This window comes from Ovis aries, chromosome 9 (assembly GCF_016772045.2).
Source record: "Ovis aries strain OAR_USU_Benz2616 breed Rambouillet chromosome 9, ARS-UI_Ramb_v3.0, whole genome shotgun sequence".
NCBI lineage: Eukaryota > Metazoa > Chordata > Mammalia > Artiodactyla > Bovidae > Ovis > Ovis aries.
In genome coordinates this window covers 55,970,709-55,995,407 of record NC_056062.1, presented here as the reverse complement: position 1 = coordinate 55,995,407, position 24,699 = coordinate 55,970,709, and positions in this window count along the sequence as shown.

The following is a 24,699-nucleotide window of genomic DNA, read 5'->3' as shown; positions in this document are numbered from 1 at the left end:
TGTGTTCCCGCGGTCATGCCTCAACCCACCAATCTGCCTCTTACTTGCAAAGGGGCTGGTTAAACCAGACTTGAGGACTCTTTTTAAGAGACATCTGTGTGGAACACTGGAGATGGACTAAAATTTTTCTTTTAAAATAATTTTAGTCAATTAGGAGTTTATATTTGTGACTTTTAAAAAATTTTTAATTTTTATTGGAATATAATAGCTTTACAATGTTGTGTTCGTTTCTGCTGTACAAGAAAGTGAATTGGCTGTGTGAATACATGTATCCCCTCCCTCTTGAACCTCTCTCCCACCCTCCTCCAGCCTGCCCCTCTGGTCACCACAGAGCACTAGCTGAGCTCCCTGAGCTATACAGCAGCTTCCCACCGGCTATCTATTTCATAAGTGGTTGTGTTTTGAAGGGGGTTGTATCGGTTAGATATAGATTGCCAATCTGGAGTCAAGGAAGATACAGCTTTTGAATCCAAGGCCGCTTGACTATAAAGCCCCAGTCATTTTCTCCATATCCCAATACCCACCTGACCATTAACTTTCTAACTGGGCATTAATCAAATCCTCCATTTTATAGAGTAGAGAATTGAGGTTTGAGGGGTTCAGTGACAAATTCACCTTTTAAGGCCAGAATTTGATTCCTGGTCTTGGGGCTCTGAAGGCCATACCCTTTACCCTATGGCATGTTGCCTTTAGTCTGGCTTAATATTAATATCTGAGCCAAATTTGATGGCTTTTTGAATCTGATGTTTTTGTTTGTTTTTTGGAGGTAACGATACAAGAATCTTTTTATTTTCCTGACTCTTTTAGGACAAGTTCCCAACCTGACATCCTATTACCCAGGAATACTATGATATATCTTCCTTACAAAGAAGGACATTTTCCTACACAACTATAATGCAACCACTGAAATCAAGAAATTATCACCAAAGTATCATCAACATTGAATCTTCAGGCCCCATTTAAACTTCACGCACTGTCCTCATAATGACATTTATAACAAAAGGATACAGCTTAGAATCACAGCATACATTTAGTTGTCAAAATTTATTGGCTTATAAGTGACTTACAATGTTGAGAATCTGTTGTTTTGTCAATCTAATTTTATATAAAACTCATAATCATGACTCATGAACTAGTTGTGGAGAGATCACCCACTCTGCCAGGCTTCATCTATAATCTAGCCATTGCATGAGGTTTGAAAGGACTGTTCTGCGGCAGTGCTGGGGACCAGGAGACAGGTGTGGGGCTGGCAGGTGTGGCAGCAGTCAAGTGTTCACGGTGGGTTTGAGTAATGAAGTGGGCTTTGTGCAGGATATTTAGCCAGGAGGGGGGATGAGTCAGTGGTTAGTCCATTTCCTCCCAGAGGGAGCTTTTCACTTGGAATCTATTGACCTGGCCTGGTTCCATGTCCCTTCAGTTTGCTGAGTGCCAGCTCTGCTTCAGCGAGTCTGAATGTCTGGCTCTTGCAGTGAGGTTCACAGCCTCCTCACTGGGACAAGTGGGCTTGGTGGCAGTTCCTGTGGACAAGTGGGACAAGTGGGCATGGACACTGCAGAGAGTGAAAATTCCCCAAGTTTTGATAGCTCATGTGATCCAGGCACAACATGATTTGAAACAAAGAAAAGGTGGAAAGGCAATCAGGACAATGGCGCAAAACCAAAAACATAAGCAAAGGCACAGACAAAAAATGCGAGACCTACAGCCCAGGTTAGGAATGGAATAGTAGTCACAGCAGGGCCCAGACTCTAAAGATTATCTGCCTGCAGTGCAGGAGACCCAGGTTTAATCCTTGAGTCTGGAAGATGCCCTGGAGAAGGAAATGGCTACCCACTTCAGTATTGTTGATTGGAGAATTCCATGGACAGAGGAGCCTGGTGGACTGCAGTCCATGGGTCTCAAAGAGTCAGATGTGACTGAATGACTAACACCTTCACTTTTCTCAACACATCCAGAGGGGTGACCCGGGACAGGTGGATATAGCAGAGGGTAGCCATAGCAAGAGCCGTGGGGAACAGCACTTTCTAGACACAGGTAATTCCGAGGTGGAGGAGAAGGCAGGATGGCTGCCTGAAAGTGGAAGGGGTCTCTAAGCAGAAATGTCCATGGAGTCCAATTTTAACTGTGAGGGGGAAGGTGAAACCATGGGATTGGATAGTCAGAATCAATGTCTGCAAGAGATGGGCATCCAATGGATGATGTTTAAATCTGGTTTGCCATGAGCTTGTTGTCCCAGGACTGCAGGGCGGACAGTCTGCAGTGAAAAATGTCTGGTGCCGGCTGTCTGGTGCTGGCCCAGATGAGTCAAGAATTGACAACATCCACTTAGAAACTATGTCCAGCCAGGCTCAAGGATCATAGTGATCACAGTTTCCTGAATGTACTTCCTGATTCCTGCCTCATTCCTCAGCTGAGATTTAGGCTCATGCTCTTACAGACCCTGTTTCCATTAAGTCTCCAAGCCACCCAGATAGTAGCTCTGACCCCACAGCCCGGAGACATTGTCTCTGAGGCCCTCAGGGTTGATTTGGACATCCCTGAAGTAACTATGGAGAATTCATGATTGATTGGTGGCTGATGTGGCCCTAGACGGCATTTCTTAATTCATGATATGATTGAACTGGTGAACTAGAGTCTAATCCATGGTAGAAATGTTCCCATGTGCTTCTGCTACTAAGATTGCTTAAATCCTGCCAACCCCTCAATTAACAATAAAAAGTATACTGCAGACTCAGTGGAAATCATAGGTCAAAGTCAGTATATTTTTGCTGTTTTGTCATAGGCAGAGACCAATTTGTAGAAAAGTCTGGATTTTTAGGCTCAAATTCCTCAGTGTTTAATAACAAAGATATCTCTTCCCATTAGAAATGCCAGACCACAAAGAGTTGTCCCCTGGGAATCTCATACATCTGGATTGGAAATAAAATCATCAATTGCTTCTACATAGCTGGAGTGTTCACATAATACATATATAAGTACCACCATTCCCCGTCCTGATTCACCTGTAGAAAAAAACTTAAACACTACTACAAGGGGCTTCCCACATGACTCAGAGGTAAAGAATCCACCTGCCAAGGCAGAAGATGTGGATTTGATCCTTGGGTCAGGAAGATCCCCTGGAGGAGGAAATGACAACCCACTCCAGTATTCTTGCCTGGAGAATCCCATGGGCAGAGCAGTACCGAGGGTCACAGTCCATGGAATCGCAAAGAGTTGGATATGACTACTGAACATGAGCTCTACAAGGTAGAGACTCCGCTGGTGAAGATGAACTCTGAGCCCCTAAGCCTTTCAGACTCTATTTTCTCAGGGTCAATGCTGGGGAGTTTGAGTGGTAAAACAATGATTTTTAATCACGTGGGGAGAATAAGAAAGATCCCATTGTGCAGGTGGTGTGCATGCTAAGTTGCTTCAGTCATGTCTGAATCTTTGTGACCCTATGGACTGTAGCTCACCAGGCTCCTCTGTCCATAGGATTCTCCAGTCAAGAATACTGGAGTGGTTTGCTATACCCTTTTCCAGGGGATCTTCCCTACCCAGGCATTGAACCCACATCTCTTATGTTTCTCGCGTTGGTAGGCAGGTTCTTTACCACTTGTACCACCTGGAAAGCCTGGAATCCAAGATCAATTAAGTGGCGTCTGGGGGCAGACTTTTGCCTCTGTAATTTTGTGAAACTTCTCTAGCAGATCCAAATATGCAGCCAGGGCCGAGACCCACTGCTGTAGCAGAGATCATGCTCAGGCCAGGCCACTCTCTAAATCTACCCCACCTTGTTGGTATGATGGGTTATGCTCTTCTCAGTTCTTAGCATGACCAGGGCTGCTGGACAGGGCAGGCCACCTCTGGCCTTAAACCTCCCCCAACTAGGTTGCTGAGAAATAGAATCATTTTCTGTGTGAAACAGGCTGAGAGCAGCTGGTGGTTTAAAAATCAGTCCTTTCCTTTACAGGAAGTCAGCATGAAGGTCATCACGCCGCAGCAGTGAATGTCGTCAGCCATTTGGGTCAACCCTGCAAACCGGCAGCTTCCAACAGGGCGCCCGCCATGTCTCTGCTCTGTTCCTCTCTCACCCAACTGGCTGTGTCTCTGCCTGCCTGCCTGCCTGTCATTCAACTTCCTTGTTTAAATTGTTTTCCCAACAATTTTAAAGGGGCGCCCTAAGAAAGTATTATCATACATCTTTATTTTTTTAATTTGGAAATTAAGTCATTTTTAATATAGCTCTAAAAAATACAAGGCTATTTTTAAAAACTGTCCCATAACTCAAATTCTCTGCTGGCTTCTAAGCCTGACAAAGCATCAGAATGATCTAGGGAGACTGTGAGAAGCAGAATTCCAGACCTCAACCTAACACTGTTAAATCAGAATGTATAGGGGAGGATCAAACTGATTGTAGTTGTCGGTAGGGCCTAGGGACCACTGAGAAACTTGTTCAGTTCAGTTCAGTTCAGTTGCACAGTCGAGTCCACCTCTTTGCGACCCCATGAATCGCAGCATGCCAGGCCTCCCTGTCTATCACCATCTCCCAGAGTTCCCTCAAACTCATGTCCATCGAGTCGGTGATGCCATCCAGCCATCTCATCCTCTGTTGTTCCCTTCTCCTCCTGCCCCCAATCCCTCCCAGCATCAGAGTCTTTTCCAATGAGTTAACTCTTCACATGAGGTGGCCAAAGTACTGGAGTTTCAGCTTCCTTACTTGCAGTAAATGCATTTACTTCTTTCTTTTTTTAAAATTTTTACTTTATTTTGCTTTACAATACTGTATTGGTTTTGCCATACATTGACATGAATCAGCCACGGGTGTACATGAGTTTCCAATCCTGAACCCCCTCCCACCTCCCACCCCATATCATACATCTTTGTAAATAGAAGACATGAAGGATAGGCTGCTTAGGTTCCTGTTCCTCTGGGTTCACTTACCTGATCCCTTATTCTGGAATTTCCTTACTTGTGCACTTTAATAATAATAATAAAGTTGATTTACAATGTTGTGTTAGTTTCTGGTGCACAGCAAAATAAATATATATATACACACACACATTTGTTGCTGTTGTTTAGTCACTAAATCATGTGCGACTCTTTTTTGACCACATCAAACATAGCCGGCTAGATTCCTCCGTCCATGAGATTTCCTAGGCAAGAATGCCAGAGTAGGTTGACATTTCCTTTTACAGGGGATCTTCTTGACCCAGGGATCAAACCTGCATCTCCAGCTTGGCAGGTGGATTCTTTACCACTGAGCCACCTGAGAAGACCATATTTACACACACACACACACACACACGTACACACACACAGATAGATAAATAGATGGATACAGATATTCCTTTTCAGATTCTTTTCTCTTATAGGTTATTACAAAATACTGAGCATAGGTCCCTGTGCTGTACAGTAGGTCCATGTTAGCTTTTGTACTTTCCTGTGTCTCAGGACTGACTTGCTGTTCTTTCACTGGAACCCCCTTGCCCACATTTTTCAATTTATCTACCATTCCCATTCTTCATGGTCCACTACTAGTGATGTTTCTTTGGCATATTCTGCCATCAGAAATGTAATCTTCTGCATTTGAACTGCTGTGGCGCTTGCCCGCTTTGTCTGAAATCATAATCCCTTTGCACAGCAAGCAAGTGAATGTCCGAGGGTATGACAGATCTCCTGGTGGGAATTGGTGGCCTAATTCCTATTCACTTTGTAGCAAACTGCATTCTCCAAAATTAGTCACAACAATCATTCCAGTCTCATATAGTCTTCCAGAGTCTAGCCATGGAACCATGGAGATGTGGAATTTATGTTCCTTCCTCTTGAGCCTGAGTGGGCCTTTGTGACTTCTTGTACAAATAGAATGAGACAAAAGTGAGGTTAAGTTAGAAAAGGGGACACAGCATCTCCTTTCTTGGGACATGTATCTCTATTTTGGGACATGTGTCTTCAGACCCTGGAGCTGCTCTGAAGAGATCCAGTGACGTGCAAGCTGCCCTGCCAGGTAGACCACACAGCGACTATATGGAGATAGACAGAGGTGCTGAGGACCCAGTAGTGATCTGTAAGCAGCCCCCTCCCCAAGATGATGCCACAGGGAGCAGAGAAGTACCCTCCCTGGCCCCAAGTCCTGCCCAAATTGCAGATTTGTAAGCTAAATAAGATTGCTAATCAAGACTGTTTTAGACATAAGTTTTGGGTGGTTTGCTAGAGCCATAAGTAGCCAGAACATTGCTTTTCCTCCTTCCTAACCCAGTTTCAGTTTTGTTCAGCTCTCTCTCACCTGTTCCTGCACCCAGCCTGGAGGAAGCTTGGCACAGCCCCAGTTCTGGGGGCAGGTATATTTGGCCTAAGTGTATAGGAACCTTTTTCCAATTTCCAGGGATTGTTTCAAGATTCAATTCAGGCCAAAGTATAAGAGGAGTCTTCCCTGGTGGCTCAGATGGTGAAGAATCTGCCTGCAATGCAGAAGACCCAGGTTCGATCCCTGGGTGGGGAGGAGCCTCTGGAGGAAGGCATGACAACCTACACCAGTATTCTTGCCTGGAGAATCCATGAACAGGGGAGCCTGGTGGGATACAGTCCATGGGGTGGCAAAGAGTCAGACATGACTGGGTGACTAACACTTTAGCTTTCACAAGAGGAGAGGTCTGTTAGGGACTTCTTGGTATATTCTTTTTCTCTCTTTTGGGAAAACTTCTAGAAACTACTTTCTCCCTCTCTAGATTTTCATCATGTGCCTATGTGAGGCTCAGAACCACTGAACCTTTATCATTACCAGCTTGAGACGAATCTCCATCACGGAGGAGAGCAGAGGCCCAGGGTATCACAGAGGAACAGAACTAGAACCACTAGATCACACCATTCCTGAAGCCTACCCAGTGCAAGACTTCCCATTGTAGAAGTGTATCAAGAACTGATGCGTCTGAGCTGTGGTGCTGGTGAAGACTCTTGAGAGTCCCTTGGACTGCAAGGAGATCCAACCAGTCCATTCTGAAGGAGATCAACCCTGAGATTTCCTTGGAAGGAATGATGCTAAAGCTGAAGCTCCAGTACTTTGGCCACCTCATGCGAAGAGTTGACTCACTGGAAAAGACTCTGATGCTGGGAGGGATTGGGGGCAGGAGGAGAAGGGGACGACCGAGGATGAGATGGCTGGATGGCATCACGGACTCGATGGACGTGAGTCTGAGTGAACTTCGGGAGACGGTGATGGACAGGGAGGCCTGGCGTGCTGCGATTCATGGGGTCGCAAAGAGTTGGACACGACTGAGTGACTGAACTGATCATTAGGGTCAAGTTTTACTGTGAGTCATGCAGATATAAAGTAACAATAACTTAAACAGGATAGATATTTCTTTGTCACAGAAAAGTGTAGGAAAGCAGGTCAGGGCTGGTGTGGAAACCACCATTCTACAAAGTCCTCAGTGGCTCAGGTCCTTCCAGATCATCAGTCCTCTATCTCCAGGATATGGGCCTTATCCTTAAGGTCTAAGATAGAGGCATCCATTTTCCAGGAGGCTAGAAGGAGGAAGGCATAGGAAGGCGAAGTATCTGTCTCTTGGGAAAGATTCTTAGAGGCTGCCAAAAACTCTTTGGCTTATATCTTGCTGGCTAAAACTTAGTGTGTGGGAAGCTGGGAAAGTAGTTTTTATTCTGGGTGGCCAGATGCTCAAGCAATCATGAGATTATATGGTTATGGGATATTGAGAGACGGCTCAGTCTCTGACATAGTGAGGCAATGAACTTCTTTGCTGTTTAAAATGAGTTTATGTCAGATGTTCTGTTAACTCGTAGCCAAAGAGATCTTGACTAATACATCCTCTTTCTAGTGTATCAGTATAATCTAGAATACTTTTTTCATCAGTCTGTTTTACTCTCAAGTTTAAGTCCTGGGGACCTTGAATCAACTGAGAAAGAATATTTGTGTCTGTTTTCCTTCTCTTGTCTTATATCTTAAAAAAAAAAAAAGACTATTTATTTGGCTGCACTGGGCCTTTGTTGTGGCATACAGGTTCTTTTAATTGCAGCATCCAACTCTTACTTGTGGGATGCAGGATCTCGTTCCCTGACCAGGAATTGAACCTGGGCCCTCTGCATTGGGAGCACAGAGTCTTAGCCTCTGGACCACTGGGAAATTGTCTTATCTTTTCAAGGGAGAAGGTATAACAGCGTGTGGGTAGTCTAAGTCAAGAATGGAAAAATCTTTGGTATTAAATGCCAGCCTCATCACACTAACCTTGCAGGAGGGCAGGGACCATATCCTATATTGTTCACTGTCGTAGCCTAGCACCAATTACAATGTCTGGCACCTAGGAGGTACTTGACAAATATTTGTTGAATACATGAATGACTAATTGAGTTCTGATAGATCAATATAAATTGGCTGTGTTGAAGAGGATTCCTGGGCTTCATCTTGGCTGAAAGTGAAAATGAATGTGTTAGTTGCTCAGTCATGTCTGACTCTTTGCAACCCCACGGACTGTAGCCTGCCAGGCTCCTTTGTCCATGAAATTCTCCAGGCAAGGATACTAGAGTGGGTTGCCATTCCCTCCTCCTGGGGATCTTTTCAACCCAGGGATCCAACCTGAGTCTCCTGTGTCTCCTGCACTGGCAGGCACGTTCTTTACAGTCTGAGCCACCAGGGAAGCCCCTCATCTTGGCTAAGCCATGATCAATTACTGATATCTGCTATGAACTTATGATGGGATGTTTGCCATTGTTGGTAATTGACAGAGAGATACCTCAGATGATTCTTTATCACAAATATCTGTTATTATGCACCTTAAATATATTTATTTTCAATAAAAAATCATCTTTCCCTATACAATTACATTGTTTTCCCTCATAAGAAAACCTCCACCCAGTAACTTGTCCATGGCAGGAATCAATCAATATTTGTTTAGTATCAGTCGTGTTTTCCCACAACAGTGCTGTGCACTCAGCATGCAATCAATCACCTGCCACTGATGCATACATTTGAATTCAATATTTCTACATATGCCTTTGTGAGTATTTACCCCAATGAACACCTTTTGAACTTAAAAAAAAAAAAAGATATAGCCAGTACCTCACAACTTTGAGATTATGCTAAACTGAAGGAATTACAAATACCACTGAAGGACTTGAACCAATAAATAAAACTTATGTGAAGATGGCTTTTGTTTATTTTCAAGGAAAATAATTCAAAGTATATATATCAAGTTCTAGGGACAATGACAAGGTCACAAATGTCAAAGTAGTCATCATGATAAGAAGAAGCCAATGAGGGGCCTCGTTGGTGGTCCAGTGTTTAAGAATCCCCCTGCCAATGCAGGGCATATTAGTTTGATGGCTGACCCAGGAAAATTTCCCATGCCATGGTGCAACAAAGCTCCTCCGCCACAACTCCTGAGCTGTGCTCCAGAGTCCGAGAGCCGCAAATGCTGAGGCCTGTGTGCCTAGAGCCTGTGTTCATCAACAAGAAAATGATCACAGTTACAAGCCTCTACATTGCAACTACAGAGTAGCCCCCGCTCCCTGCAACTAGAAAAAGCCTGAGCACAGCAACAAAGACTCAGCACGACCAAAAAAAAAAAAAAAAAAACCAACCCAAAGCTAGTGAGACCCATGTGTGTCACATGACCTCCCCATGGGAAGGAGCAGGATTCTTTTGAGTGCAGTGCCTCACGGAGGAGAAAGGGCCAGTCCTCCTCTCAGCATCATTTAGGTACCAGTGCATTTAGAATTTCAGGGTCAGGTTTGACATCCATATCCCTATCTTCAAAAGAGACTCATGTGATTGGAATAAAAAGAGAAATGTCTGTGAATAATGATGTTCATACTAGCTGGTATTGATCGAGGTCTTTCTATGTACTGGGCAGTACTATAGTGATATTATGCTTATGCTTAATTTAGTGTTGTTTTTTTTTTTTTTGATGTGGACCATTTTAAAGTCTTTATTGAATTTGTTGCAGCATTGCTTCTGCTTTATGTCTGTTTGCTTGTTTTTTGGTTATGAGGCATGTGGGATCTTAGCTCCTAGACCAGGGATCAAACCCATACCTCCTGCATTGGGAAGCGTAGTCTTAACCACTGGACCACCAGGGAAGTCCTTTAATTTAGTTCTTATAAAAAGTCTATGAGGTGGCTAACGATACTTTAAGGAACTAGGGATTGTGTTACGAGTAGAAATATACAGAGAGCATCATGCATAACTCAGTTGAGAAAGATCAAGAAAGAAGTTAGAGTTGTTGATTCAAGAATACACTGCAATTATTTAAGGCAAACCAGGGTCACTTGTACTCGCCTTAGAATATGGGGAAGAGAAGTGCTTCATAAAAGGAACTCAGGCTGCAGCCTGAAGATGGCATCATACCAGTAGTGGGATAGTCCAAACAGGTCCTCAGGGTCACGCCCTTATGAAATGCTGGATTGTATTAACATGGATGGAATGGGCAGCGTCTGAAGGTGTTGTTTCCCTTCAGTGGCATCACTCAGGGGCTTCCCAGGTGGTGCTAGTTGTAAAGAATCCGCCTGCCAATGCAGGAGACAAGAGATTCGGTTTCGATCCCTGGGTTGGAAAAATCCCCTGGAGAAAGGCACAACAACCCACTCCACTATTTTTGCCTGGATAATCCCATGGACAGAGGAACCTGGTGAGCTATAGTTCATGGGATCACAAAGAGTGAGATACAACTGAAATGACTTAGCACGCAGCACAGCATCACGCATAGGCTATGCCCCCGACCCCTCCAGCCCTCTGCCAGAAAAATGGTAGAGGAGACATAGGTACAAGAGAAATTTCTTTGAGGTGATATTTTATGATCTTCCTAACCCTTAAAAGTGATGCATTAGAATATCTCCAACTTTGGACATTTCATTTAAACATTTCCATTTCTTCCTCTTTCTCTCCTTTCCTTCTATACTTTCTTCCTTAAAAAGAACTAGGCTACAGTGCTGAGAAGGGAACTGGGTGCATATTAGGCAAATGTACTCTTGCCATCTCTCCCATCTTTATAATTTTTGTGGCTATGAGTTACTGGAAAGAGACAGAATGTTACAGAAAAGTTGACAGAATTATCTTAGTGATAATGATAAAGGGGAGACAGCAAGTAACAGAAAGTCTCTTATAAACCCTCTTGCTACTAGCAGCTCTTCCATCAGACCACATTCCCATGTGCCTAATCCTCTTTCTGCCTAGAAACTTCAGGAGGAACCCAGACGGTATTTTAAACAAAGGTCTGACACTGAATTCTGTGATGAAATACTTCTGCCCAACAGTCTGGGAAAACTCCCAAGATGATTACCAGGATGAGGGCAAGACCGGTGGAATTTGTGTCATCTGGTTTGATTAAAGGCAAGGCCAGGACTGTCCCTGAAGCCCAGTTTCCTTTCCTCGAGGGAGCTCTGGGTTACTCCAGGCCAGTGTCTGAAAGCCCTTGGAGAATGTCTAGGTCCCTGCGGTCCATGAGATATTAGACTGTGGAGGAGAAGCTAAAGAGAGATTTCAGCAAAGGAAGAAGGCACACATGATCCGGAGCAGAGGAAGTCACTTAACCCTTAGGAGGTAGAATGCGGGCTGAGTTTAAATCTTGCTCTTACCCTTGAAAAGTTCCCCTCCATTGTCCCAGCATCTGCTAATTAACTGACCAAATAAAGGCTGGGGTTCCTTCTCATGATTAGAACTCTCGATATTCTCTGGTGAAGATATAGAGAAACTAACATGAGATGGTATTGGTACCACAGGTTCATAGGCCTTTCAACTAAAATTTCTATAAAATGAAAGAGTGATTTGAACAAATATATAAGATTCTTAAATGACTAAGGGGATAGATTTGATACTAACAGAAACTGAGTAACACAGAAGGGACAGTTGTAGAAGCAGAGACTTGCCTCCTGCCAAGTGACGTGAAATCAGGAATTCAGTATGAAGACAATGGGCTACTGAAATTATTTTGGAAACAGCTTACCAGCAGCCAAGCACGTATTGGGATCTCTTCTGTTGTTTGGACCACTAATCATTTGAGATCAGTATCTCCAAAGAAAGTTTTAAAATGTTGACTCACTTTTAGGACTCTGACTCTCTGACCCCTAGTAGAGAGAGGAAGGGGTGACCTTGGGCTATTTAGCAAGGCTTTGATGTCTCCTTATATGCTCAAGTGGCAACTGCAAAGCTTGGTGCTCTGAATGAGAGCTTTCTGTAAGAAGAGTCAGAATAGCTAGGGGATTCAATTTTGGCACTAAAAGTTCTTCCATTCCTGCAGGTTTTCTTCTGGAGATCTTGTACATTTCAGGAGCTCTCTAAGGACTTGAACATTGGCAATAAAATTAAATCTTCTTGAGGTCAGTGTTTCCCTCAGTGATCTCAGTCCTATGCCTGAGTCCTTTTGCTTTTTCCTTTCTTTATCTACAGGCTTCATGTGACTTGGACATTTTCATTTTAGGAAAACCAAGCCTGTGTCAACCAGGAGATATGCATGTTGTCAAGGATCCTGGGGGCAGAGTGAAGTGCTGATTGATGGCCCATCTGTGGCCGGAGCCAGGACTGGCCCAGGGACAGTTGAATTTTAACAAAAGTTGTTTGAAGAGCTTGCTATGCTCATTTCCAGATTGTTCTTTAGGCCCAGCTCTGGTTTTTCAGGGCTCCCCTGGTGGTTCAGTGGTAAAGATTCCACCTGGCAATGCAGGACACTCAGGTTAGATCCTTGGATCGAGAAAATTCCCCTGGAGAAGGAAACGGCAACCCACTCCAGTATTCTTGCCTGGAGAATCCATGAACAGAGGAACCTGGTGGGCTACAGTCCATGGGGTTGCAAAGAGTCAGACACGATTTAGCAACTGAACAACACCAACACCAACATGGTTCTTCAAATTTTAAATGCAACTTGCCAGGGCAGCTCCTCCTTTTCCCCAGTCTCTGTTTTGTCTTTGACACTAGGAATGCCCCAAGGCCTCCATCCAACTGAGAATCTAGATTCACTGATTCTTTTTCTTCCCTCCTTCTTCCTTCCCTGTCCCCTCTTTTCCTCTCATCTTTCCCTCCTTCCTTCCTTCTCTTTCTCTCTTTCTTTCCTATAGTCAGCATGCCTCAACTTTATTCATTTTAGAGATGAAAATCTGTAACCTTTTACCAATGTCTCCCTACTTTCCCCTGATGTAGTTTCTTATTTTTAATTAAGTGGGTAAGTTTCAAACTGGTTTAAGGACTCTTACAGCCTTTAACTTTGGCCGGGTTTCCAAGTTGAAACCTGACACTGATTCTATGATATAGGTAGTTAAAGTGAAAGTGTTCGTAGCTCAGTCCTCAGTCATGTCCAACTCTTTGGGACCCTCTGAACTGTAACCTGCCAGGTTCCTCTGTCCTTGCAACTCTCCAGGCAAGGATACTGGGGTGGGTTGCCATTCTCTTCTCCAGGGAATCTTCCTGACCTAGGGATCAAACTTGGGTCTCTTGCATTGCAGTCAGATTCTTTACCACTAAGCTACCACAGAAAGCCAATGATACAGGTAACTGAGAGGCAATGGGTAGGAGTGGGAAGCAACTTCTGTGGAGAATTCAGAGATTGAGAAGAATATTCTGAGTCTGACACCTGGGGCTCCTCTGAACTGAAGAAGGAGCTTGTGATTCTTTTCCTGGCATATTGCATTTAGACTTTGAAACCACTGATTCTGCCCTACCACCTCCAAAATCAGAGGAATGATCCAGTGATGTCATTTCTGCTGGGAATCTGTGGAGTTATTTATCTTTTTTCTTAAAGAATTTATTCAGTTTTCAAAATAGTGTAAAGATTTCTTTTTGTTTCCTTTCTTTTTTCTTTCATCTTCCTTTCTTCTTCTTTCTTTCCCTCCCTTCCTTCTTTCTTTTTTTTTCTCTTGCCAATATTTCCCAGTGTAAAGAATCCAAGAAAGTTATTTCTTCATTGAAAAGTGGAGGATCTGCCCAAATTATCCATTACATTTTACGATGCCCTGGGTGCTCTAGTTAACCATATTGCTGTGTTATGATGCCTAGCAAAGATTGTGGGTGCAGGCATTAAGAAAAATTGCCTTTTACATTTATTCATTTCATAGTTCTGCCATCTACTGCCTCGGCTTCCACATTTAATAAGCAAGAAATAGAACCTGGGAAGATGTGGTGGAATCAGGCATTTAAAACTCAATGTAGCCACTCAGGGGGACTATAAGTCTGTCTCTGGAAGCCGAGGCCTTGCCTTTGACACTCTTGCCCTGGGGAATCCAGGTTACTGTCTCACGTAAGTGACTTTCATTCAACTTTGTGGAAATCGGGGCTAATAGTCTCAACTGGCTGTCTCCCTCACTCTACTTGGACTTTTTAGAAGGAAGGAAATGTGCCTTAAAAAAATCCCCAAACCAAAACTTCAAGTCACCCATACTAGATATTACATAACACAATAATTAAACTATAGCATGAATTTATGCTCAATATGTGATGAGACAGTTGATCTGGGTGGGGTGGTGCTGTGCCGAGTCTTCGTTGCAGTGTGGTCTTCTTCCTACTGTGGCTTAGTTGCCCCCTGGCATGTGGGATCTTAGTTTCCCAACAGGGATCGAACCCATGTCCCCAACATTGGGAGGAGGATTCTTAGTCATTGGACCAGCAGGGAATTCCCCAAGAATTGATTTTTAGGTGTATAAGGACCTCTGGGTGCTTTTGAGAACACACACACATTGTTAGATAATCTGTTTATTTTGCTATAATTTTAGAAAAATGGCAAAAGGACACCAAGATAGTTATAGCTGGGGCTGTAACCGTCTAAACGGGTGTGACTAGTTTGGGTATTATTTTAGTTTAGTCTCACGTTTTAGAATTCACTGGTGGCTGCTTATTGGCATTTCCCTGTAGAATCTCCCAGAAATCGTCCAGCCATGAAAAGCTAGCATGTGAGCTTCAGCAGTGAGTGAGCTCTGCGTGCAGCCCTGCTCAGACGCCGTGTGTGAAGGGTGACCTGGGCAGGAGGGAGAGCAGACACCAGATAGACAGTCACGAGACAGCTCTTCGGCTTCTGGAACTTACCATCTTGTTGGGTGAACATAAAACACACGCAAATCCATCCCTGCTCACCACCTGCCCATGCATATATGGCTGTTGACTCATTCTTAGCTGGTCAATAACCCCAAGAAGCTGTGTTGTGGGTGTTAGAATGTGTTTTCTCAAAGCAGTGAAAGGCAAACTCAGTTTTTCCAAGTGGAGCTGGGTTCCCATCTGTGCGGCTGAGTTTTACACCTGCACACACACTCGTGGTTTTCTTGGGTTAGGGTGGGTCCCCTTTGGCCTTGCCTGAGGCTTGTCACATTCTTTCACACAAACAGTGGCTACTAAAGATATCGGGTTTTCCTCCAGCTCCTGGCAGCCCCGCAGCTTTCAGCAGGTGTGGTTTTAATTTCTATTTAGTCCCTTAGACACACTTAGCAGGCTCATTCTCACCTTGAGGTGAGTGAGGGTGGAAGGCCGCACTGTAAATCTCCTTCCTGAGCGAGTTCTCTGGGAACCACTTCTAAGGACATGGGTAATGGTAACGCATGCAGTAATTTCTACCCGCAAGTTCAAAGCAATTGCAGACAAAGCCCCATTGATCTCAGCATGCCTTTTCTTGGGAGGAAGGTGGGGTATCCTATTTAAAAGGAGGGAAACTGAGACACAGGGGCGAAGTTACTTTCTCAAGGTTGTGGAGAGCTTGTGACAAGAATAGACAACAGGCTGCCTTCTTGGTTCCAGCCTCCTGTCTCCAGCTTGGGTCCAGCAAGACAGATTTTGATGTGGAGTGGGTTTCCATCTTATTTTCCATCTGGCAAGGAGAGTAAGCTCTCCTTAGCCAGCCTACCTCCCTTGGAGTCCAGGAAGAACCTTTAAATTTGGGGCTTTTGCTGAATAAAGTAAAAGGATCTGATCCAGGAGATCTGTTAATAGCTGTGTGATCCTGGAAAAGTCACTTGGCTATCTGAGATTCAGCTCTTCTGTGTCAAATGGAGATGCAATATTTATGAGAGGACAGGGTTTCTGTGAATGCCAAATGGGATAATATACCAGAAAGTGCTTTCATTAAAAAAAAAAAGACTGTGTTTATTTTCAAAATGGAAAACATCATACAAACAGAAACATATACTTATTAAATAGTCGCCCCCTTGGGAGCATGAGCATTCTGCAGGAATTTATTTATTCACTACTCACTTGCTTCTCATTTCTTGGAATCAGGATTCTTCCAGATTCTTCTGAGCCACCTACTGACCTTCACTCTCCTGAGTGAAGTGTTTTTGCAAAGAACTTGTCCAGTGGCTTTGTCTTTACATTCAGTCTTCTAGAAGAATGTGGCTTCTGTTGTTTTCAGGTCTTCATGGTTACAATTATTCATTTGTATTTTACAAAAAGAACCCCCAAACCCTTAAGATACATGTACATTGTAACTCTACCCAGAAATCATATAAAGAAAAAGTTAATTAATTTCCCTTCCCTCTGCTCTCATCCCATTCCAGTAACCAAAATTAACAAAGTTATTGTTTATGCTTGCCCTCCAATCACTGTGCTTATGCAAATGCATTCATCTGTATATGCATAAATAGAGGTTTACCGCCTTTATGCAGAAGGGGGATCACACAATACATATTGCTCTGCAACTTGCATTTTGCTTTAATATATGGCATATTCATTTAAATGCTTATACTCTTTTTAATGGAATATGGGATATACAATGCTTCATGGTCTGAATATGCTATAATTTATTCAGTTATTTTCCTGTTTACCTGGATTCAATTTTTCAAGTCTCTCCCCTCATCAAAAATGATGCAAAAAAACACAATCAAATTCAAGGATCTTTAAATATATCGACGCTTTACTTTTTTGTGATAGGTTTTCAAAAAGGGCATCATGGGGTCAAAACGATAAATGAAAAATTTTGAAATGCCTTTGAAAATTTACTAATAGTGTCAGATGTTTGTCAAAAAGATTGTATTAGTTCACACCTCCACCTACAATAAGTGATAAAGCGTGACTCTATGGTGAACTCCTGGCCAGTATGGATGCCATCAACATTTCTTTTTTATAATTTTTTATTTTTTGGTTCACACCTTGCAGCTTGTGGGCTCTTAGTTCATTGGCCAGCGATTGAACCTGCACCCTCAGTGGTGAAAGCACGGAGACCCAACCACTGGACCATCAGGGAATTTCTACAATTGACATTTCTGATGGGCTTTCCTGTGCATTTTCTTGGTTGTGGATGAATTGGTTCAGTTCAGTTGCTCAATTGTGTCCGACTCTTTGACCCCATGGACTGTGGCATGCCAGGTTTCCCGGTCCAGGCTGAATATATACTTCACCCATCCAGTATATTGATGAATATACTTTTTCATATGTAAACTGGACACTTTCGGTTCCATTTCTGTGAAATTGTCATTCATGTATTTGCACTTTTTCTATGGAAGATTCCTTTTGTATTGAAGCTAACTCGTCTGCCATATGTAGTTCAGATGTTTTCTCATAGTCTATTGTTTTCCTTATGCTCTTATTATGGTGTGTCTTGCCGCAGAGAATTTTAAAGTAATCACTCTGTTTTCAGGAAACTTTCTCTTATCTGGGCTTCCCTGGGACTCAGATCAGATGGTAAAGAATCTCCCTGGTGGCGCAGGTGGTAAAGAATTTGCCTGCAATACAGGAGACCCTGGTTTGATTCCTGGGTCAGGAAGGCCCCCTGGAGGAGGAAATGGCAACTCACTCCAGTATTCTTGCCTGGAGAATCCCATGGACAGAGGACCCTGGCAGGCTCCAGTCCATGGGGTCGCAAAGAGTTGGACATGACAGTGACTAACACTTTCACGTTCTCTTATCTACTGTGGTTCTATGATCCTGCAGTATCTCTGTTTTTTTTTTTTTTTTTTTTTTTTTTTACCTTTTCTGGAATGATTCTTTTTTCACTTATTTCCTTCTTCTTTCTTCCTCCTCCTCCTCCTCCTCCTTCTTCATTTTGCCCCTAGCTATGAATTCTGCTAGCAAGGTAATGTTCAAAATTATCCAAGCCAGGCTTCAGCAATACGTGAACTGTGAACTTCCAGATGTTCAAGCTGGTTTTAGAAAAGGCAGAGGAACCAGAGATCAACTTGTCAACATCCGCTGGATCATTGAAAAAAAGCAAGAGAGTTCTAGAAACTCTCTGGAACTTCTCTATTGACTATGCTAAAGCCTTTGACTGTGTGGATCACAAGAAACTGTGGAAAATTCTGAGAGAGATGGGAACACCAGACCACCTGACCTGCCTCTTGAGAAATCTGTATGCAGGTCAGGAAGCAACAGTTAGAACTGGACGTGGATCAACAGACTGGTTCCAAATAGGAAAAGGAGTGTATCAAGGCTGTATATTGTCACCCTGCTTATTTAACTTATATGCAGAGTACATCATGAGAAATGCTGGGCTGGAAGAAGCACAAGCTGGAATCAAGATTTCCAGGAGAAATATCAATAACCTCAGATATGCAGATGACACCACCCTTATGGCAGAAAGTGAAGAGGAACTAAAAAGCCTCTTGATGAAAGTCAAAGAAGAGAGGGAAAAAGTTGGCTTAAAACTCAATATTCAGAAAACTAAGATCATGGCATCTGGGCCCATCACTTCATGGGAAATAGATGGGGAAACAGTGTCAGACTTTATTTTTTTGGGCTCCGAAATCACTGCAGATGGTGATTGCAGCCATGAAATTAAAAGATGCTTACTCCTTGGAAGAAAAGTTATGACCAACCTAGATAGCATATTCAAAAGCAGAGACATTACTTTGCCAACAAAGGTCCATCTAGTCAAGGCTATGGTTTTTCCAGTGGTCATGTATGGATGTGAGATTTGGACTGTGAAGAAAGCTGAGCACCGAAGAATTGATGCTTTTGAACTGTGGTGTTGGAGAAGACTCTTGAGAGTCACTTGGACTGCAAAGAGATCCAACCAGTCCATTCTGAAGGAGATCAGCCCTGGGATTTCTTTGGAAGGAATGATGCTGAAGCTGAAACTCCAGTACTTTGGCCACCTTGTGCGAAGAGTTGACTCATTGGAAAAGACTCTGATGTTGGGAGGGATTGTGGGCAGGAGGAGAAGGGGATGACAGAGGATGAGATGGCTGGGTGGCATCACTGACTCAATGGACGTGAGTCTGAGTGAACTCCGGGAGATGGTGATGGACAGGGAGGCCTGGCGTGCTGCGATTCATGGGGTTACAAAGAGTCGGACACGACCGAGCGACTGAACTGAACTAATGAATTCTGCCCCCTTGGGTAAAATCTCAGATCAGGAGATTCTGAAGGTCTCTTCTTCAGAATTTGGAACATCTATTAATTCCTTGTCATTTCTCACCTTCGCACTGATGACATCTTTGTCTCTATCTCCAGCCTTAGGCATTCAGTTGCCCATCAAACGTCCATACTTGGATTGCGCTCCCTCATCTCCCAGACAACTTGGATAAGAACACATTCTTTGTTTTAACTCCCCAAACCCGTTCTTCACACCGACTTCCCTGAATGTCTCAGTACAATTAGTTCTCTGTCATCTGGACTTGAGCCTTGGGGTTCAGCTTCAAGTCTTATAGCAAAGCACCAATCAGCCCTGTCAAGGCCAACCTTTCCCTCTGTATGCCCAAATTCCTCCCTCCCCCCATCATTTTGTGAGGAAGCACTGTTTTACAGGCAAGTTATTCTTCCCATTTGGACACAATATTTGGTGTTGTGTGTCAGAAAATGATGTTGAAAGAGTGAAGACACACTTCAGGGTGAAGGTTGTGGGCACAGGGGTTCCAGACAAGAAATCTTACTGGTAGAATGAAATCTTGTGTGATGCCACTTACCTGGGAAAAGGTGGACCACATCAATCTGTGGAAATGTGGAAGGTGCTCCTCTCACAGAGAACTCTAAGTTAATGTCTTGGTAGTTGCTCTGTATCATGTGTTTTTTAAAGATGCTTTTACCACATAGAGCAAGTTAAAAGGTGCGGATGTCAGGCGAGTGGTACCCAGAGCTATCAGCCCTTGGAGTGAGTGTGGTGTTCAGAGAAAAACATGAAGATGAGGGCAAGCTAGTTAGAAAAGGATTGGAGACTTGTGTTTCACAAGTGAGATTACTTTTCTGAGTACTTGCTCTGCATTTCCACTCTATTTTCCCTTCTTATTTAGTAAAGACTTTTATAGGCGTTGGTTTGCGTGAGTACTGCAAAGGGATAGAGCCCAGCACCCCTGGAATCAGCATGCCAGTTGTAGTGGGTGGGCTCAAGGCAAGGGACTAAGTCAGATCACCTACAGTACTTGGGAGGTGATGTAGCGTAAAGGCTGTGTAGCCAGACCCCTGTTCCACCACTAGCTGGTTGTATGAATTTTATCAAATTACTAGAAACTTCTATGTCTGTTTCCTCATCTGTAATATGACAATAATGATAAACACTCAATATGGTTGCTGGGAAGATGAAATATATTGATATACATGATGTGCTTAGAACAGTGCCTAGCATATAGTAAGTATTATATCAACCTCTCTTTTCCACCAGGAAACTCTACTTTGGGTACTAAATTTTGGAGGTTTTGCATTTTACTTTAAGGTAAATGACATGCTCATATTCTTCACGCATTGAAAAATTTCCTAACCTGCCATTTGCCACTTTGATCCAGATTCTCTAACCCATGTATTGTACCTTATCACCAGGATACTCTTCCTCAGGGCTCAATTTTAACATGACCTTGGATTCTCTCCATCTGTGAAGCATCAGCTTTCTCCTCCCCTTTGCTTTGTTCAGGGTGGTCTCATATACTGTCTTGTTCCTACCGCTTTGTTTTCATTAAGAATATTTCTTTGCCTGGAAGGTCTTTCATTCCCTTTCAACTCCTTCCCTCTTCCTTACCTCTCTTCCACAGACTCTACTGATTCTTTTGGACCTAAATTAATCTAGTACATTTCCCAGGAAGTATTCTATGGCCACCTTAGCTTTCAATTTATGGGGCATCTCCACGAGCTGGTTCACATGTACCTTGAACTCAACATGCTCAACCTGAAATCTTTATCCTTCATTCCTCCCATTCATTTTCTTACAGTTTTTCTTTTGTGGCTGCAAGCCAGGATTTCTATTGTGTAAAACCAGACTCTCCTTCCCTTCTGCCCACTCTACTGTTCTCACTTCCCATCATCGCTCAGTTTTACCTTGATCTCAGTCCATTAAGTCTATTTCCTAAGTCTGTGCCTTTGTACACTTACTTCTTTCTACCTGGAAGACCCTTCAGTCATGAGTCTATTTGGAAAACACTTTCAAGACTCTCCTGAAATGCCACCTTTTTGGTGATGTTTCTTCTAGTTCTCACACTTATCTTAAGCATTATTTATTTGTCTAATCTATCTACAATTTATCTTTTTATTTATCAATAATTATAGGTATGTGTAGATACTTATCTATCTACAAGTAGTTCGATCTTCAAAGTAATAACAAATACATTTATTACTGCTGCTGCTGCTAAGTTGCTTGTCGTGTCTGACTCTGTGCCACCCCATAGATGGCAGCCCACCAGGCTCCGCCGTCCCTGGGATGCTCCAGGCAAGAACACTGGAGTGGGTTGCCATTTCCTTCTCCAACATTTATTACTGCACAGACACATACACTACACTGAAAGTAAACCGTGTGTTTACAGGTCTACATCCCCTACCAGCCCGAGTTCCTCATGAGTGGGACTGTGGGTTATTCACATTCCTCTTGTTTAACACAATGCTTCATATGTTATAGGTGGTCCATTAATCTTCATTAAATAAATTAATAAACAGAGGGACTTCCCTGGTGGTCCAGTGGTGAAGACTCTGCGCTCCCAATGCAGGGGGTCTGAGTTCAGTCACTGGTCAGGGAACTAGATCCCTCAAACCACAACTAAGATCTGGCACCACCAGATATATAAATAAAAATATTTTAAAAAGGAATGGTGAATGGGACTCCTCACTCTCACTTTTTAAGAATCTGCAGGCCATGACTACAGATCCCACATACCGCAATGAAGATTGAAGAGCTGGCACAGCCAAATAAATATTTTTTAAATGAATAAATAGAATGACTCATACTCTTTACACCCAGAGTGAAAAGTCTGCAAGGGCAAGCACAGCGCCTTTTATATACACTCCTGTGCCTCATTCATGTTTGAACCTTAGCTGGTGACCAACAAATATGTACTGAGCATCTTCATTGGCCTCCACCATACAGAAATAGAATCTGTTTTACATTGTTATTAACAAACGTTTTTATGCGTGCATGCCAGGCCCTTATAATTACATCTAAGTTCCTTCAGGGTAAGGACAATATTTTACACATTGCTCTCCCCAGTGAGTCACGCAGTGCTGTTTAGTGTGCCTACTTGCGAACATGCTCAGGAGCTGAGTCGTGTCCAGCTCTTTGGGACCCTATGGACTGTAGCCCACCAGGCTCCTCTGTCCATGGGATTCTCTAAGCAGGAATACTGGAGCGGGTTGCCATTTCCTTCTCCAGGGGCTCTTCCCAATTCAGGGATCAAACCAGGGTCTCCTACACTGCAGGTGGATTCTTTACTGCTGAGCCACCAGGGAAGCCCTGCTGTATAATGGGTGTCTATTAATTGAATAACCAGGTAGCCAAGCCTGGATTCTTTCTTTCCAACTCGAATGGCTTTTTATTTCCCTGGAACAGTATGTGGTCTTTCCCGTGAATGCTGCCTAGTGAAGAAGTTGCTGAGACTTCTGGGACAAACTTCATTGGGCCAAGCAGGGGCTCTAAGCTTTTTATAAGGGCTCTGATGTGCTCTGACAGGAATAACATCTCTAGGTGTCTCAGACAACACACTCTTGAACGCACCTGACTGTTGGCTTCTGCCAGGAGATGGCAGCGCTCCAGGGCCTGTTCATTCTGGCTGACAGTGAGTGGAGTGAATTCTGGGCAGCCTGTCAGACTTGGGTGGCCATTTTCTATTCTGCCTCAACCAGCAGAGCACTCCTCTGCGCTTCTTATCTGCCAAGCAAAAATGATAATTGCTTCTCATCTACCTCAATGAGTTATGATGAGGCTAAACCAGACTATTCAGCGTGAAGGAAGCACGCCTTGGAAGTGCTTGAACAACATCAATGCGGAATACAAACCGGAACATTCCTTCTCTCCTGATATTAATACCTGCTGTGACCTAGTGTGGAGTGATGAAAATTATAAATGATTAGGAAGTAGAGATGTGTTCCATTAGATAAGGATAATTATAGAATTATTAATGTGAAATGCCTCTTTTTTCTTCCGTTTTAATACGTTTAATCCAATTACAATATTTGTCATCTTTGATGATTATACGTTTTATTAGTAATGTGAAAGGAGTGAATAGCATTTTATGTCCACTCCCTCTATTTTTAATAAATGAGACAGATAGCAGTAGGTCCCATACAAAATGAGTGTCTGGGTCAGAAGAGATGTTGTCACACGTGGTCAGATACTGCCCTCTGGTGGTCTAAAATGATCTCACATTTTCTCCAGAAAGCGAAACATACATCCTGAAGGGAAACATGTAATACATCCTAGCCTGAGGGATCTGAGGGCCCCTCTCTGTCTCTCCTCCCCATCACACACTTGCAACTTCTTTCTCTATTGTTCTCCCTACTACACCATGTTATTTACACCATCGTAACTGCCATATTGTAGTTTTTATTTTTATACATAAACATTCATAACTTTTCTAATTCCAATGTAACTTTGCCAAACACAGTTTTAAAGGTTAAGGAAACATTTATTGAGCGTCTACTCCATGTCAGGCATTTGTTACCACCTTTGATAAGAATCTTTGGACAATTTTATCTTACGCATCCCTTTATTCTAACAGAATATGAATCTGATTCTTTTCATGGCCATTTCCCCAAGATGTATGACGTACATTTTTACTTATTTGTTGTCAGTCTCCTCTCACAATCAGGTAAGATCCATGGAAACAAGAATCCCATCTGTCTGACTCAATATTGTGCAGTTAGCAGCTAGCCAAGTATCTGGCACTTAATAGTCCATCAACAGTGGAGTGAATGGATAAAACTGGAAGAAATAATTTTAGTTGCAATGTGTTGTTTTTATTTGTGTTTTATTTATTTTTATTTGTGTTTTTATTTTGTGTTTTATTTGTGTTGTTTCTGTGCTACATGGCGCAGAATGTGGGATCTTAGTTCCCCTACCAAGGATAGAACCAGGTCCCCTGCAGTGGAAGTGCAGAGTTTTAACCACTGGACTGTCAAGGAAGTCCTGATAATTGTTGATAGAAGCAAACATAGGGAGTTATAGAAGCTGAGAGGAGAGCCAGCCAATGTGGAGAAGTGGGAATGGATCAAGATGCGTTCAAGATAGGTTCCTAAGGAAACAGTGGACATGTGAGCTGCAGAGGGAGGAAGTTAAGCAAGCAGAGAGATCACCTGAGCAAAAGCACAAGGCTGAAGAACCACAGCTCTATGAGCTGTGATTATCAATTCAGTCATTTCAGAGGCACCATGGGTAGGACCATCAAGGATTGGGGGGACAACTGACAGCCATTGTCAGATCAGGAGATAGCTACATCTGTGTTTACTTTTTAAAATAACTTTTTTTATTATTATATTGGCCAGATCACAAGGCATGCGGGATCTTTGTTTCCCACAGGGATCAAACCTAGATCCCCTGCAATGAAAATATGGAGTCTTAACCACTGGACCACCAGGGAAGCCTCTACATTTGTTTTTCAGGCGGATTATCATCTGGATGG